The following is a 19,368-nucleotide window of genomic DNA, read 5'->3' on the forward strand; positions in this document are numbered from 1 at the left end:
TTCCTTTATAACTGTGAGATTATTTTCCAGGGAAGGCCAATCTGTGTTTTATAGCAGTGTATTTGCAAGTCTCATTCTTTTGCTGTGCTTGAAAACTGATGATGCACTACAAAAAGGGAAATAGACAATAAAGGGAAATAGAAAAAGGGAAATTGTGTGGGTGCGCGCGAGAGAGCGTGCAAAATACATTGCTGTAGGGAAAGGAATCAGAAACAATCAGGATTTCCTTGGGAAGACTAAATTATTTGTGGGAGGGATATTGATTATCCCACTGACTAAAGGCTGCTAGATAGAGAAGCCAGCCCCTTCTTAGCTTTATGCAGGGGTAATGACTGCTTGCGAGGGTGGGGAAGGGGAATTCCTATGAATCAGTTGTTCAGTTCTGACAAAGCTGATTAACAATCCTCATTCATTATTTCAGGAATTTGTTTGTTTGTCTGTTTGTTTGAAAAGCCTTTATAAACCACTTAATATTTTTTTAAAAAAAACTCTAAGTGGTGTACAACATAAAACAATCAACAATATCATTAAAACAAAAAATACAACATAAAACAGTCTCAATTTTAGACATTTTCTATGGAGAAACACCGGTGTGTAAAGTTCTCTGAGTGATCCTGAACTGATCAAGGGAAAGGCACCAAGCCTAGCCTTTTCTCTGCTACTTTTCTATGTAGAGGGTTCTCGTTTTGGTACTGTGAAGCATTCAGGTGTATGAACCCTCCCCTTGCTGCAGTCTGAACACTGGTCTGCTACTTCAGTGAGGACAAGGGCAATGTAAGTGAAAACATTTTCTGTTCAGGACCACTGAGTGTGGGGTGGTGGGGCCAGCTCCTTCTCTTCTCAAAATGGCCAGACAAGTTCCATTGTCACAGATGGCACATCTCCATGCCTCCTTTGCTTTAGATTGCCTCCTTTGCTTTAGATAAAGTTTATAAAATCAATTCAAGATATGCAACAATGAAAAAAATCCCAAGAGACGTGCTTGTGCATTTTGTAAAAAAGAGGACCAGAAATATGGTACTACAACAACATTTCAATAATATCTTTAAAATTGATGGCAAGGAAATACTGGTGATGAAAGAAATCCCTATTAGACTTTTACGCAAGAGAAAAGAATATGCTTTCTTTACAGAAAAACTTAAACAATGTAAAATTCAATTTAGGTGGGATGTTCCAGAAGGAGTGATTTTTACATTCAGACAACAAAAATATCAATTGAATACCGTTCAAAAAGCAAGGGACTTCTTGAGAAAAGCTTCAAAAGACATGGAAGAAGACAAACTCAAAGAAATGGATATAATTCCTGGGAAACAAAGACAACAGGAACATGCAGAGGAGGGAAAGGAAGATGATGGATTAAAGGGAGTATCAGGTACTTTTTAAAATACATGCTTAAAGATGGATTACAAATATCTAACTTGGAATATAAATGGAGCTAATACGTCGCAGAAGAGAAAGAAAGTGTTTCATTATTTGAAAAAATTAAAATTGGATATAATTTGTCTACAAGAAACTCATATCAAGAAGAAAGATTCTAAATATTTGATTTGTAAAAATTTGGGTGAAGAATTTATTTCGGCTGGATCAAAAAAAAATGGTGTTGTTCTTTATATTAACCCACAATTGTTTCCTAAATTGATATTATTGGACGACAGTGGTAGATTTGTGGGGGTTGAAATTACTTTACAGGGTACAAAAATTTTGATAGTGGGCATTTATGCCCCCAATGAAGATAAAACAAGGTTTTACACAGGACTTATGGAAAAATTGTCAGAGTTTTCATATGATCATTGGTGTGTTATGGGTGATTGGAATGGAGTAATTTTACCAAAAATGGACAGACTTTCTGAGAAAAATATTAAAGAGACACAGGGTAAATTACCGAAGATTTGTTTTGAATTGATGGAAAATTTAGAATTGGTGGATGCTTGGAGATATATAAATGACAATGCAAAAGAATTTACTTATTTTTCAGAAAGACATAAAACATTCTCGAGGATTGATATGATTTGGATGTCTAAAAACCTAGTGAAAGACATTTCCAAAATGGATATACTACTTTTCGGATCACAATCCAGTGATATTGACTTTAAAAAAAAAATATCTTGGATTTAGATGGAGACTAAATGAATCTTTATTACAGAATGATAAAATAGTGCAAGAATGTAAGAAGAAATTAAAAGAGTTTTTTCAACACAATTTACATAAAGGAACAGATGAAAATATTGTTTGGGATACAAGTAAAGCATTTATGAGGGGATATTTTATTAAATGTAACTCTGAATTAAAAAAGAAGAAACAACAGAAAATGCAATTAATCTTGGAAGAAATAAAACAAAAAGAGGAAGAATTGAAAAAGAATCCAACTAAAGTTTCTATCGTAAATCAAATTAAAATGTTACAGAAACAAGTGTCAATGTTGACAGTTAGAGAAATTGAAAGGAAATTAAACTTTGCTAAACAAAGGACTTTTGAATTTGCAAATAAACCGGGGAAATGGTTAGCATATAAATTAAGAAAAGAACGACAAAAAAATCTTATTTTAAAGATACAAGAAGGAGATGAGATGTTGACAGACAATGTAAAAATCCAAAGGGTTTTTCATCAATATTATTCAACTTTGTACAAGTGTCAGGAAATTCCTTCTGAAAAAATAGAAGAGTATATATCTAAACAGAATTTGCCTAAAATTACAGATTTTCAGAGACAAGCTATTAATGGTCCTATTACGTCAAGAGAAATATCTGAAGCTATAAGTAAAATTAAATTAGGAAAGGCGCCAGGACCGGATGGACTATCAGCAGTGTATTACAAATGTTTGGAGGAGGAACTCTTATTACCTTTACAGTATACAATGAATTCTATTTTGCAAGGGGGAAGATACCGGACAGTTGGGAAAATGCCAATATAACATTAATACCTAAAGAGGAGCAGGACCTAACCAAAACAAAAAATTACCGGCCGATATCTTTATTGAATAATGATTATAAAATTTTTACAACAATTTTGGCAGAAAGAATGAAAATAATATTGCAACAATTTATTCAGGAAGATCAAGCGGGGTTTCTACCTAAAAGACAATTACGTGACAATGTCAGGAATGTTTTGAATGTGTTGGAATATTTAGAACAACGAAATGATAAACAAGCAGCTTTGATCTTCTTAGATGCTGAGAAAGCATTTGACAATTTGAATTGGAAATTTCTGTTTAAGGTCTTGGAACAAATGGATTTTGGAGAAAACTTTATAAAATGGATTAGATCTATTTATACATCTCAGAAGGCACAGATAATTGTTAATGGGGGGTTAACGGACTCATGTGAAATACAAAAGGGTACAAGACAGGGATGTCCATTATCTCCTCTTTTATTTATCTTGGTCTTGGAAGTGCTGCTTAGAGATATAAGGCAAGATAAAAGGATCTCGGGAATAAAGATAAAAAAGAGGAATATAAATTGAGAGCATTTGCTGATGATTTGATAATTGTATTAGAAAACCCTTTGGAAGGAATTAATGCATTGATGGATAAATTAAAAGAATTTGGACCGTTAGCAGGATTTAAGATCAACAATCAAAAAACAAAGATGTTGGTGAAAAATTTATCTTCAATGGAACAAAAAGAGTTGATTCAATTTGAGTTGAGTCAATTTTTTATTATTTTTATTGTGTTATTTTTTATTTTGTTTTGTTTGTTTTATGAAAATTTGAATAAAATTATTGTAAAAAAAAAAAAAAGATTGCCAAGTAGAGGGCACCAGGTCGTATGGGATGATATTTAGCCAAGAGGCCTCTGATTGTTGAACTATAGACAAGCTTTTCCCAACCTTTGGGTCCCTACGCATTATTGGACCAAAACTCCCATCAGCCCTAGCCAGCATGGCCAATGGTCAGGAATGATGGGGATTGTAATCCAGCAACATATGGGGACCCAAAGATTGGGATAGGCTCCCCCAGACAGAGTATATGTCTCTCTCCAGCTCAGTTCGCATGTAATGCTAAGCCAAAGCATGGCTTAGTGCAAGCAAGCAAACATGTGGGTTCCCAAAGTGAAGATCGTGGCTGCTGAGCCCTTCCCCTGGCTATGCTACCTAGAGCTTAGCTATAGATTGGCTTAGTGTGACATCCAAACCTGGACTTGTACTTTGTTTCCCCCAGACAAACCACAACCAGTAAACTGAGAACAAACCTTTATTACAGGTTTTGGTTTTGGTTTCTCTAGAGCAAGACAAATTATGAGCCGAGGTTCAGACGTAATACTGGGCTCCTGCTGGGAGGAAGGGCAGGATACAAATTAATTAAATAAATAAATAATACTAAGCCAAACCGTGACTTAGCTCCAGGTAGCATGGCAGCAGTAGGACCTGGGGAGGAGTGCAGCAGCTGTAGTCTTTGTTCTGGAAAGAATGTTTGCTCATTTGTACTAAGCCATGATTTGGCTTAGTGCTGCATGTGAACCAGGACACTGTGTCTGCATTAATATGGGACAAAAGCAATCAAAACACCAAATTTCAAATAGAATTAAAAAAACCTAGGGTTCCGTTATTCCGCTTGTAAAATCTGAGTACTGGAATTATCGTTAGGGTGAAATTGTTGACTGAAAGGAATGTAAAGACAGAAAGTTGGGGCAAGTGGGTATTTTACAATATACAGGAAGGCAAACAATGTATGAGACAGAGACAGGAGGTGTCTTCCTTCCTTGACCTCTCAAAGCTCTGCAAACTCTTCATCTGGTTTCTGAGCCTTTATTAGATTCTTAGGATTTATTCTATAATCATGAGGTCCAGACACCTGAGTTTTCATAAAGGTTCATTAGATTCCGTAAATATAACCATAATTTCTGCTTGTCAGCCAGACCATATCTAATATGTGTAATAAAATCACAGTCATAAGCTTTTAGGTGTCATGGGGACATCTTCCTTTGAGAAAATGAGTGTTCTGCATCTCAGACCAAATGCCATTCTTTGGAAAATATTTGCATGCAAGAAATCCCTGACTATTGTTCCTTAAGTACGCTGTGTTGCTACAATAACCATCACAAGTAATCTTGGTTGCTCATAAAAAGCTGCAATAGTTTTTTGTCAATGTTTATGTCTTTATACCAGTTTGTATGTGTTCCTGATTCTCGGTCATCATGTAATATCCTCATGAATTAGAAAAGTTCTGAAAGGCTGTAAAAGTCCATCACACTCTGACCTGTTGGATGAACAATTCCTCTTCCTTTCAAAAGGAATCGGAAGCCAGCCTCTCTGGTGGAATGGCTCTCAAACCAACCAACCAAGAAAAATCAGTGAAAGATTTCCAGCTGCTTTTTCCTGAGCAGTCTGTACTTTTCTAATAAAAATGTAAATTTTGACTGGGGGGGTAGTCAAAGCTGTCAAATTAAATTGTTTATTAATTATGCATTAGCAAAGATTATTTCACAGTTCAACACAACACAATCCTTGCACCCAGCCTTCAGACAGAGGGCAAGAGTAAGATAATGTAATTTTTCTTATTATTAGCAGTGAAGTCAGCCCAGACTGTCTGAGGATGCCAGTCAAGAGAGATACTCAACAAATTGTATCAGCTGAGGGTCTTTTTAGGAGTTGGAAGTGTGTTTTCAAACAGTTGGTGGCTATTCACATCCAAAGAGGAAGGGACCAATAAATACATCTGCATGCTGAATGGTGAAGGTTGCTATTGTTATTTTGTTAAGCTTCCAGGAATTTCCTGGAAGAGAGGCTGGCTGGCTGGCTGGCTAGAACCCTGAATAGGAGCACACCACACTACAACTTTTCATAGAATGGTAGAGTTGGAAGGGGCCTATAAGGCCATTGAGTCCAACCCCAGGTCCCACATATGAATCGTGAACTCAAATCTCTGAGTGACAATCCTTTTGTTGACAAAACAGTACCATCCATACACAAGATGGACAGATCATCAGGCTTGGGTGAACATTTTTGAGAAGTACAAAAAAAATCTTTAGGGAAAAAACCCTGAGGGGCTGGGGAACCCCCAAAACAGCCCAATGAGAACTGAGCATGCTCAATAGATACAGAATGCTGACTGCTGGTGAAGCGCAATGAAAAACAGGGACTCAGCATGGAGAGCTAGTCAAGTCTCTGTGTCCTTTCCCAGCCCAGTCCAAGACAAAGACTGTCCCCTGGCCTATTGTTCACTTACACTCATGGATGACATCACCTCCAGCCAGGGGAGGGGGGAGGCCTGCCCCCTTTAGTCCCCTTCTGGAAGCATCTCCAGCTAGTAGTTTCTGTCACAACAAGCCACCTGTACTCTTTAATCATACACTCAACATACTTGGCTAGAGACATTAAAGTAATGAAGAGGGCCTGATCTCCTTTGCAATCTCTTTTCCTACAGAATGCCATCTTAATTATATAAAACCACGGGTTTTGTGTTGGAGGGGATGCAAAGATGGCATCCAGGTAAACCCCCAACCTATAAATTGGCTCTTAGAACTCAGTTGCTTGGCCCACTAGAGCTAGCAATGCTCTGCCATATTTTTGCTGAGAAGAGCAGTCTCCCATATTTGACCAAGACCTTGCCTGATAAAATAGAGCAGCTGGGGCATGTGTGGTTGAATAGTTGAACCAGACTGATAGCCATTCATCACTGAGGGTAGCTGGTTAAAAATGAAAACAAAAGTGATCATGTTCCTCTCAATGAGAAGCATTTATTTTGAGAAGAATGTTCAGATGAAACTAGCTCCTCTTCACATGTAAAAATGGGAAGGAGGTCGCCATACCACTTGCTCCACCCTAAAGGTTGTGTGGTTTTGTCTGGCCATGACATCCACCCACAGACTTCCAAGAGAACTGGAACCCATATCACACAGGAATCCTGCTACAATGGGAGACTTCACACCTAGCTGTCCCCTTGTCAGATGCCCATGCTCAATGTGTCTACATCAGTGGCTCAAGGAAGTTGTGCACCCTTGAGGGTAGGGTCATTGATGTGGTCCCACTGACCCTTCTACATATGGATCCCTTTTCCACAGTTAAAGGGGCTACTAAGGCCACATGAATATAATATGTCTAGCTGCAGAAACAGCCGCTGGAGAGTCATCAACACACTTGTTCAAAACACCGGTCTGTCTCCCTATTATAATGGAGTCCAATTCAAATACTCTGTAAGCAAGGCAAACCAACCTTGCAGTAAACAAAAGTGAATCAACTTCCAATATAGACGTTATGGGAGTCTTCAATTTGAAAGACTCCATGAAAAATTTAGAAAGCTTCTCCCTAACCCTCAGTTATCTCATCTGATTCAGGAAATGGTAATATTTATGGTTCAACCTTAAATATTATGTGTTTCATATCAGAAGATGCACTGATAGATAAAATCAGCATTTTATCTATTCTCCCAGGAAATGGGAATGTAGTGTCAGAAGCAAAGTTGCCGAAGCCAAAAAGGTTTGTATTTTTAGGCTTGTATAACATCTGTAATGAAGACAGTTAGAGAAAGAGAGAGAGATCACATTTACACAGAGGTTTTGTTTTGTTTGGTTGTCTCTGTTCCATGCACAGCATTAAAATAAAACATTGAACAAGATACCAAAGGGAAGAGTGAAATAAAAATGATTTGGAGGGGGAAAAGATGAGACTTGCATGCTCTAAACCAAAAGCAAAACCGTGCCAAGCAAGTTAGATCTCTGGCTGTGTTTTGGAGGAGGCAAGAGAGAAAGGGTGCTTCCAGGCTGTTGCTATTTTGGGGTGGAATTCAATCATATAGAGGCAAATTCAGGTTGTACAATTATAGTTGTTTGGGAGCTCTTACACAGCAAACCCACTTCCCCAAAAGATCTGACTTTTTGCTGTAAGAAAAGTGATGGGAAAACACACTGGAAAATGTGAGATAACTTTTGCTTTGATACAATAGCATCTAACCTCTCTGCAAACAAATCAGGATGAATATTTGGGACATTAACATAGGAGCATAGGAAGCTGCCTTCTCCTAAGTCAGACGATTGGCTTAACTTGCTCAGTATTTTGTACACTGGCTGGCAGTAGCTCTCCAGGATTTCAGACAAGGTTCTCTCTCAGCCCTACCCAGAGATGCTGGGGATTGAACCTGGGATTTTCTGCATGCAAAGCAGGTACTCTACCACTGAGCTATGCTCAATAAACAGATCATCTGGAAGCTACCAAAGAAAGACCAGCCCTCAGGGCTTTCTACTCCTTTGCCTTCTTGAACTGTATTCTGGTGCCCATGTAGCTTTCCTCTTGTTTCCTTTCCCACATTCTCAACTTCATAGATGCTGTTGTTGGTATACTTCCCTGCACCTTCTGGTATGCTTCTCTGTTTTCCTTGAATAATCTGGTACTTCTTTATACATCAGTCCACTCACTTCATCTGTAAATGAGGTTGAGGCGCTAGACAGGTGTTTGGAGGCAGTGATGGGCTGGATATGGGACAATAAACCTGAAACTGAATCCTAAGAAGACAGAGGTTCTCGAGTGCAGGAAATGGGAAGATGGCCTGTTCTGGAAGGGGCTGTGCTCCCCTGGAAGGAGCAGGTTCATAGGTTGGGGGTACTTCTAGATACAACATTGTCACTTGAGGCACAGGTGGCCTCCGTGGCTAGAAGTGCCTATTTCCATCTCCAGCTAGTTTGCCAGCTATGGCACCTTTTAGACAGAGACAGCTTGGCCACAGTATTCCATGCTCTGGTAACTTCCAGATTGGATTATTGCAATACTTGAGGCTGTCTTTGGAGACGACTTGAAAACTTCAACTGGTCCAAAATGCAGTGGCCAGATTACTGGCTGGTTTCTTTTAGAATTCCTATAACCCCTGTTCTAAAACAGTTGCATTGGTTGCCAGTTCGTTTCCAGGCCCAATTAAAGGAGCTTACACATGTGTATAAAGCCCTAAACAACTCATGCCCCAAATATCTGAGAAGCTGTCTCCTTCCCTACAGACCCTCTTGGACGTTAAGATCAGCAGAGGGGGCCTTCTTGGTAGTTCCGTCACCCTCAGACGTTTGGGGGATGGTGGCCCAAGAGAGAGTGCTCTCTGTGGAAGCCCCTAAGTTACGGAATCTCCTCCGAAACAGAGGTATGCCTGGCATCTTCACTGTACACTTTTGGTGAATGCTAAAGACACACCTCTTTACCCTGCTCTTTGGCACTTGAGATGTATATTTTCAGGACCCACCATATTCCTGTGAATATTATTTGTTTTAATAGCTTTTAAACTGAATTTTAATCTGCCCTGCGACCTGCTGATGAAGGGTGGATAATAGTAATAAAAATAATTAATAATAATATGCTTTTTTGAACCATCAGAATCCCTTCTTATCTACATCTTTCTGCCAGAGAACATTCAGCCCGGTTGTTGACCTGTGTGCACTTACTGGGGTCTTTGCCTTGATGTTTCCATAGCAATTCAGTGAATTAATAGAACCACAATCCTCTTAGTCAACTGATTCTAAATTTCAGGGAAATTGCAAACTTCGGAACCCCCAGGTTCATTTTAAGGTGTTCTATTGGTTGCCTTTTTAGGGCAACGGACAACATATGAGACACAGGCTAATGATATTTAAGGATGGGCAGACTCGCCATATTAGAAATTATTATTCTCTTGCTATTGACCAAAACCCACAATATAATCTTGAACAAAACTTTTTTCCATTTTTCCAAAATCCCAAAGTACTTAGTTTTTGTGTACTTGCATTAAAAAGTACGCTTTCAGAATGTGTCATGCATAGCCTGATGCCATGACATGTATTGCAATGTCATGCATCATTATACTCCCTTCTCCAATTGACTGTTTTCATCTGTCCCTTGGTTTCAGCAAGTGTATTTTTTACTGTGGTGGAACTGAAGGAAGAGACTGTAGCTGGAGCTGCTAGCAATGGCAATGGCGAATAGGCAAGAAGGTAGAAGATGCATAAATATTAGTGCAGGACTGAGCAGAATTGGGTAAGTGTTCAAGTGGATCAGTCCTCTGCATAGTTACTTGAGAGCATGTGCTATCAAACTCTTGTTGAAGGATTTCAACTGGAAACTGTAAAACTGATTGGTCAATGAGTTACTAAAGGATGAAAGTAAAATCGTTGCATGTGCTTTGAAAATTGGATCTTCACAGTTCCTTCAGCAAGTAAAGGGTTACAGCAATCAAATCTAAACATGTGCAAAGATGGCAGAAAATTATGCTTAGTGATGCTGAACATGCACAGAAATGAGAAATTAACTTGTAATCTATCTTGATATAAATTACAATAATATTTCAGTTTGCTAGAGAGTGAACTGGGCTCACTACACATCCAGGCCTTTTCAAACCTATGAGAGTCAACTTTCAAACTGACCACTTTTGAGTTTTGACAGCATCACTAGTGATATTAGGAGTAGGCCTATTAGGAAAGGTGTTTATTCATAAGGAGGGGGACAAATTTATAGTAAGTTTTTTTCTGTGTAAATTCCTACAAGGTCTTAAATCATGAAGAAATTTAAAATTCCTGTCCACCATTTGCATTAAAATCTTAATGAAGAAGCAAGTCAGACTCAGTTGTCTAGGTGTTTTTATAATTAATTTCTTCAGGCATAAAAATTTGCATATGTTGCTTAAACTGCAGAAGGAGTAATGCTGGAAATTTCCATTCAATTTTTAATCAGTCATTTCAATCTGTTTCTATTTCATCCGTTCTGATCACTAGGAGTATCATGCTATTTTCTGAATTCTTGTAGTCAAACTTCTCACTGTTACTGTTAACTGTACAAATGCACTATTTTTCATTTATAAAATGAGGTGACACATCAGGGGTAGCTATGATGGCTGGGGCTGATGGGAGCTGGAGTCCAACAACATATGAAAGGCACCAGATTGGTTACTCCTGCTCTAGAGAAAGATGAGCATCATGGGAAAATATAATCCTCTTTTGAAGGCAAGCAAAGAAAAATTGAAATCACATTGTAGGGCATCAAAAGCTAATGCTAGGAACACAGGAAGCTGCCTTATCCCAGGTCATTTCATTTGTCCATCAAGCTCAGTATTATACAGCCATGAGAGTGGCTGTATACTGGAGCCAGCGTGGATTTTTTGCATTCCCCAATGTTAAATTGAATATACCCCCCATGCCATTCTGATGCTTCCCATAAACTCATTTCAAAACAAAACCACACAAAACTTATAGTCCTGAACTCAGACACGCTTGCTTAACAACCCTCTAAATTTTCATGGCAATACACAAAACAGTCAGAAAGAATCGAGAGTTCAAAGTATATAAAGAGAGAGAGAGAAAATCCAGACTTTTTTTCTGTCAGAGTTCTCATAATTTATTGAAATTCATTAAAAATCAGCCATGTTCACAGAGTACCTGTAATCCTATTACTGCCCTTGCCCCATACTCTGACCTTCATATTTTGCAGTTTAAAAGTTTAAAAAAATGCCTAGCTGATTTTTAACTAATTTAAGAAATTTAGCATTGGAATCAATGGTAAACCGGGGCATGATCAGGAAGAACCAACTGTCAGTGTTCTAAAAGCCAGACTCACAGCTGTTTGGCTTGGCTAATCAGGGGGCCACACCCACACCAGAGCTTTATTCCACTTTAGACACTCATGGCTTCCCCCAAAGAATCCTGAGGTGTAGTTTGTGAAGGGTGCTGAGAGGAGATTCCTATTCCACTGACAGAGCTCCAATGGCCAGAGTGGTTTAACAGTCAGTTGCTCAGACTGTAGCTCTGTGAAGGGAACAGGGTGACTTTTAGCAACTTGTAGCACCCTTCACTAACTACATGTCCCAGGATTCTTTGGGAAAAGCCATGACTGTCTAAAGTGAAATAAAGGTCTGGTGTGGATGTGGCCAGGAACAGCCATGGTTTAAATTTGGGTGGGAGGCTACATGAGCCTACTGTAGAATAAAAAGGTGGGGGAAATCCTGAAAAAGAATGATACTATTCAAAATGTTTTCCTTTTGAAAGAAAAGGGGCTTTCCCTCTGCCCATTGCCTGGCCACCCAATCTCCTCTCCCCTCCCCCTCCCCCTCCCACTCCCTGCCTCTCCCCTAGGTCAATTTTACCAATCCTAAGCACAATTGCACAGGAGTACATCCCACTGAACTCAAAAAGCATGCAAATTATCAAACCTGCCCTCCACTCCTCCTCCCTCCTATCCCCTTCCTCTTGCCCCTTCCCTCCCCATCCCCTTCTAATCACCCCCTTCCCCCCTTCTCCACTCCCTTCCTCCTTCCCTCTCCTCCTCCCTCCCCTTCCCCATGATCAGTTTTACCTATCTGAAGTATGATTGCATGGGAGTAAATCCCACTGAACTCACTAAGTATTAAAATGATCAAACTTGCCCTCCCCTCCTCTTCCTCCCTCCCATCACCTCCCTTTTGCCCCTTCCCTCCCCTTCCTTCACCCCTCCCAATCCCCTCCTTCCCCCTCCTCTTCCTCCCTTTCCCCTGTCCCCTCCCTTCTTCCCTCTCCTCTCCCCTCCTCCTCCCCATGGTCAGTTTTACCTATCCTAAGCATGATTGAATGGGAGTAAATCCCACTGAACTCACTAAGCATGCAAATGATCAAACCTGCCCTCCTCCTCTGCTCCCCATCCTGCCTGCTCCCATTCCCCCCTGCCCTTCCTCCTTCTCCTCTTCCATCCCCCATGGTCAGTTTCACCTATCCTAAGCAACTGCAGGGGAGTAAATCTCATTGATCTCAATAAACATGCAAATGATCAATCCATTCTCAGCAAACTTGCACAGGATCCCATTTCTTAAAAAGCAGAGAAATTCACTAATAGGCAAAAAAAAAAAACCTTGTTGTTTAAGAACATACCTATAGCCAACAGATATTTCTATCAAACTTTAAAAAGCAGGGAAATTGGGTAATAATAGGGAATGCACTAGGGGAGCACAAGACCTGACCTCCTCTCTGAGATATTGTACTGCCCTACAAATTTGTCAAAATGCAAACACAATTTGGGCTGGCCTTTCACAGTCCAATCCACTTCCTGGATGTGGTAGAATTTGGAAGAATTTGGTAACATGTGCCTCTGACCATTTGCTGAGTGCTGTTGCACTCAGGTCCTGCTTGTGGGCTTCCTGTAGGCATATGAGGTGGATTTCGATCAATACTGAACAAGTCTGACTGCCATTCTCCCTAAAGATGGAGTCACATAGACAATAGAGAATAGTGCTGTTGTAGTGAAACTATGCCAAGGACACTGATATTGCAGGAATGGAGGGAGGATGGATGATACAGGGGGCAGAGCATCATTGTAGCATTGTAACATAGAATAATGGAATGTAACTGTTGCCATGATTGTGACGAAGGTAAAGGTATATAACTGTCTGTAACTAACCACCATTTTGAGGAAGAGAGTTGAGTCTTGTACTCTACTCTGGCTAAGCGCTTAGCTAAATAAACAACCTTAAAACAGGCTTTGGCTTCATTCTTAAGTCTCCTCAAAAAGAACCCAGTCGTAAATTCCACAACAGTCTTGGTGTCCAAAGTGGGATGTGAGGATCTCCTGTCTGGGTCAACCCAAAGGGGGAAGGTCGGAGCGGCAGTTTGCGCGCATCCTAAGAGGTAAGAGGACCTCATTTTGATCAAATCCTCCCACTTAGCTCCCACCTCCAACCTCCGGGACTCCTGGACAGGCGGTAAGAATTTCCCATAGTTTATCGAAGCCCCTGCATTAAGGTTCCTCCCTGGTTATGTCCACACTCACAACAAAGGGTAAACAGTCCCACAGTCTCTGGTTTGAGTGTTAGGATTGGATTTTCCCCCGGTTGCACCAACACTCACGACTAAAGGGTAAGCAGTCCCACGGTCTCTAGTTTGGGTGTTAGGATAGGTTTGGAGGACGTCCTAATGAGCCGTGAATGAAACTGATACTGTTCCATCTTTTTTCTCTCTCTCTGCTGGGGACGCCTGGCTTTTCTGAACTGCTCTCTTCCACCGCTTGATCAGTTTCAGCTCTGGACAAAAACATGGGTGGAGGTGTGTCCTGTCCTGATGAAAAAACTCCCCTGGGGTACATGCCGAAATTATGGAACGCGTTTGGGTCCAAAAACTGCTCAAAAGCTGGTGAAGCTGACTCACTTGTGGAGTGAGTGCACCTCCAACCAGCCTGAGCTTCAATTCCCGGAAATGGCACTTTTGACATGGACAAGCTCACCTATTTACGGGGAAAACTGGAGAAAAAGCCTAGGCATATAGACTTCTGGGTCCTGTGGAAAGAGGAGGCAGAACACAGGAAACAGAAATCTATAGTAACAAGTCTTCAAGGTTCTAACAAAAAGTTAAAAGCACAACTGGAGGAAAAAAAGAAAATCGAGAAAGAAAAGGAACAAGAAAAAATGCATGCCAACGCCCCTTGCTGCCTCTGTACCCGAGCTTGCTAGCCAACGCCCAGAGCTTGGAAAAGTTACTTTTTTGAACTACAACCCCCATCAGCCCCAGCAAGCATGGCCACTGGATTGGGTTGATGGGAGTTGTAGTTCAAAAAAGTAACTTTTCCAAGCTCTGCCAACGCCCCTTTGCCGCCCTATAACAAGGTACCAGGAGATATTCTGGATATTTTGGCCCCCAACGGCTGAGAATGCTCAGCCTCAAGTTCAGGCAAATGCTATTTTACAGTCAGAGCAGACACCACCTCTCCCAGCTCGAGCGGGTGCCATTTTAAGCTCTAGAATACCCAAACGCTCTAAAGAGAAGAAACACCCGCCCACCTGAACTAACTAGAGAAGAATGGCCATTGTCTCCTGAAGAATTAACTTTTAAGGAGCAGTTTCCCCATCTTGTCGATGTAAGACTTACAAAAAAGGGTTAAAAGCAAAGTTTGAAATTGTAGCTACATCCATTGACAGCCGCACCTGCCCCATTTGCCAAATAAAGTTGAAAAAAGACAGTGATGGAGGATTTACCTCTATCCAGTTTAATCCGGAAAACGTTCCTGGGTGCTTTCCCCAAGTTCAGCTAGCCGGCATGTATTTGCTTCGCCAATACCCCCCCTCCCCCATTGACTGCAGGCGGACAAATTATTTTTGTGCACATTCCCTGGACAACTGCGGATCTCATGAACTGGTTCAATATCTTCCCAAAACTCAGGGAGGCTCCCAATGAATTTAAAGAAAAGCTGGAAGCAATCATTAGTGTTTACAATCCAACTTGGGCTGACATGAACCAGCTGCTCTCGGGACTCCTGTCCCCAGAACAAAAAATCAGCCCTGATAGCCCAAATGGGAGTAGGAGAGGACAATGAGGGTCTTCCATGGAAGTTTGAGGATCCCGGACACCTGCACCCAGCTAGTTAATAAAAGAAACAGCTAGAAGCCGAGAAATACTGCACCGAAAGGAGAATCGCTCTGCCCTTCCCTGTTAACCCTTCCTTGGCTCCCCACCGCATTCTTGCAGCAGTAGTGTTCAAGAGGACGATCTTCAAGACAGCTGGGCTCCCTACACTCCATTACCCCCGCAGTTGCCTCCAGAAGAAGAGTTTCAAAAAAGGAAAAAAAATTTTAAGCATGCTCAACTTTTAACCTGATGTTGTCTCAACAAATTAATTTCTCCACCTCTGATGCTACCATTCCTCTTACAGTTGCTGGCCAGCCGCAGCATTTCTCATAGACTCTTATGCTTTCAGGTCCACAGTTCATCAAGCTGACCTGTCTTATCCACCATCAGGAGAAATAGTGACTGAGTTTGAAACAGGAGGTTAACTAGCAACCTATTCAGCTGCTCCACTCACCTATGACCATATCTTTCTTTCCCTAGTACCAGTTCTATCAATTTCTGTGTAAATTGCACAATACTGTTATTGCGGCTCTGATGGGTACATTTGGATCTTCCCTTTTCTAATCCTCATGATTGTTCCTTCTAAAGCTACAGAGGCCTTCCCTTGGAATGATGTGGGAAAGCTGCTAGCAGTGGAACCAATCGAGATTTGGTGTCCACCTGATAAACCTTACCCATCAGTAAAGCAATACACTCTCTCAGCTGAAGCAATTGAGGGCATCCAGCCTGTGATTGCCTCACTGCTACAGCGAGGTATTCTTGTATGTAATGTGTTTCCCTGTAATAGGAAAAAGCCGCTTCGTGGGTTTTTGGGAGCGGCTAAATACTAGGCATTGGATCCCAAACTTTGCAGCCTATTGAATGAAAGGCAGAATGTGAGACTTCCTTTGTGGATTTAAGAAAGGCTGTGGCCCAGACTCCTGTTATGTTAAACCTTTTTTCCTCTTTTGCCATGAGTCTCAGGGTTCTGCTGCAGAAGTACTCTGTCGACCTGGTGGCTAAAGGATAGCCTGCTTGGAGTACAGTTTTGCTTGTCCAGAAGTCTGAGGACTTGGTGCAAGGACATTCCCTCGCTGTTTTGGTTCCCCATTCTGTGCATTCTCCCCTGCTATACAGAAAAACTCAGTCCCTTTCTTCTCAATGTCAAACTTCTTATGAAACTACTCTACTAACTCCTCCTAATCTGGTCTTTGAATGCTGTCCTCCTCTCAACCCTGCTTTCCTTCCACCCCTTCCTTCTGATGGAGAACCTCATTCAATCTCTCCTCATGATTCTTTGCAGGTTGTTGAACATCTCTCCACTCCTCGCCCTGACCTTCATGACGTTCCTCTGGATAACCCTGATCTTATCCTTTTCACAGATGGCTCCTGCTTCAGAGATGACACAGGAGTTCTCAGAATTGGCTATGCAGTGTGCTCTCCACATGAAGTCCTAGAAACCTTTTCTCTGCCAACTCTCCAGTCTGTCCAAGCTGCAGAGCTCGTGGCTCTACAGAGAGCCTGCATTCTGGCATCCAGTTGCTCTGCTAATATCTATACAGACTCTTCTTATGCTTTCAAAACCTGTCATTTCGTGGGTCAAATTTGGTCACACAGAGGATTCTTGACTTCAGTTGGCACACAAATTTCTCATTCAGCTCTTATTTCTGCTTTAGTGTCTGCTCTTCAACTTCCTAATCCTACTGCTCTCATGCACTGCTCTGCCCACACCACTGCTACTGATCCTGTTAGCTGTGGCAACCGCATGGCGGATGCTGCTGCTAAGGCTGCTGCTCTTAGTGCACCTCCTTCTCCCCACCTTCCTTCTCAATTGATTCTCCTCCCCTCATCTGTTCGTGAGCTACCAGAACTCGCTTTGCTTCAGGAAGCTTCCCCAGAGCATGAAAAAGATCTTTGGGTCCGCTTTGGCTGTCGCTTACATCCTGACTCTGTTCGGAGGAATGTCTCAGGCTGCTTTGTAGCCCCACAAGCACTTCTTTTCCCTCTTGCTCAGGCAACTCATCACTCTTCTCTCCTGAGCAAAGGGGGGATGCTATTGCAAATTTCGACTCTCTGGTTTGCTCCTAAGATTACACCTGTTCTGGCCCAAGTGGCATCCACTTGTTCAGTATGTTTAAAACACAATGTTGGCAAACCAGAACGTCCTCTTACTGGCACCACTCCTTGGGCCTATGGACCATTTCAGCATGTTCAATTGGACTTCATAGAAATGCCAAAATGCCAGAACTACAGATATGTATTGGTCACCATCTGTCATTTTTCTGGTTGGGTAGAAGCATTTCCATCACGACACGCAGATGCTGCAGCTGTCTCCAAGGCACTGCTTAAACACATCATCCCCCGCTTTGGCTTACCTCTCCAATTGGATTCTGATCAAGGTACTCACTTTACAGCTAAAGTGGTACAACAGCTTTGCCAAGCCTTAGACATTAACCCAGCCCAGCCCAATTACAGTCTTTATTGGAGGGTCACGAAGAACTTCTGGTCTACTGCACTAATCTTCCCAAAATGTTGAGAACTCTTTCCTCCCAGGTCCAGGAAGCCGCTCCTGTCCCGCTAGACGTATCTGCTCATTGGTTTCAACCTGGCGATTGGATCCGGGTTCATGAATTTCAGAGAAAAATTGCCTTCAGCCTCGATGGTCGGGTCCTTTTTGTTGGAATTTCTCTATTGAGATGCGTAGCAAAATACTCCTGATGGCATTTAGCGCAGTGTGCATCGCTGAGAGGACAGCTTGGATACACGCATCCCATTGTCGAAAGGCCCAGCAGCCTGACGAGACCGAGAGAGGCCAGCCGGATCCTGATGGGACGCCAGGAGGAAAGACCAAGGGAAAGGAGTCCCTTCCAAAGGACCACCATCCCTACCATCTGAGGAGAGGCCCTCGCGCTACCAGAGGACTTCTTGAGTGACATCCTATCTACCTGGGAGAAGTTAGGACTACGAAACCGAAGAGTGTCTGAGAAGACAAGACAAATAACATCTATCCATTCTAGAGCCAATGAGGTGCAACCCCTTTGGCAGATCAGCTCCCCAGATAGACTTAGAGCTTGTCAAAGTAGCACGTAGCCCATTGGACTCTTTTGGACCTTCTCACACCGAGGTGGGGAGGCCAGTGACTTGCATTGCTAGAGAAAAGTTTGGCTTCATTGCTGTTTGCTTGCTATTCCTTATAATCACAATTCTAATATGGCTCCTGCGGGAGTTAGGCTTGTTTTCCTAATATTGTATAGCCTCCTTTTTACAGGACATCCTGATTGGAGTAGGAACACATACCTGAGGCTAATGGTCGATCTTGCTAGAGGAATGAACAAGAGTACTTGCTGGATCTGTATGCATACCCCAACTTACGAAAAGGAAGGTATCCCACTGGTAGGAATATCTCTGAATGCAACTGGTCTTGTTTCAGATGAATGGCTCAAACATGATGAGTCTCTGATAAGTCTCGATACTACTCAGTATGTAGCCCTGTCCAGATGGACAAAAGGTGAACTTTGTTTAAAGTTCATGGGGAAAACATTCATTGGTAGCAGCCAGTGTGAATGGGTCCTTCATTGAGCCAAAGGTAGATGGAGTCTCAGTAACTTCACTGGGCCAATTATGAGGAACAGGCGTAGGGTAATGGAACCATTGTGTATGGCTCTCGGGCACCAGTGGCTCTCATATTACAATGAAACCTGTACTCAAAAAGAAGCCACCATAGCCATGCTTATGTATGGCGAGGAAGGGGTGAGACAAGATGGATTTGCTCACGTCCTTTCTCCCTTAATGGGAACAACACATAGTTATTGGTGGATCTGTGCCCACAAGGCCTGGAAGAAATTACCCATTAACGCAAAAGGAACTTGTTATATTGGACTTTTAGCCCCTGGAATCAGGATTGTGGACACCTTTCCTAAGGGTCTGATACAAAATTATCGAAGGGTAGCCCCAAGTCATAAAATCCTGAAAGCATATAAAGATCTTAAAGCTCCAGGTGAGCCCTGGCTACGGGGTATCTTCCCCTTTTATGGGGCAGGGGCAAACCATTTAGATATCTTAAGAATTTGTACTCTGCTGGAGAACTTCATGAATAAAACTGCTGATGCCTTTACTATGATTAACACTGAACTTAAACAAGTCCGACA

The sequence above is a fragment of the Rhineura floridana genome, chromosome 1 (assembly GCF_030035675.1).
Source record: "Rhineura floridana isolate rRhiFlo1 chromosome 1, rRhiFlo1.hap2, whole genome shotgun sequence".
Lineage (NCBI taxonomy): Eukaryota > Metazoa > Chordata > Lepidosauria > Squamata > Rhineuridae > Rhineura > Rhineura floridana.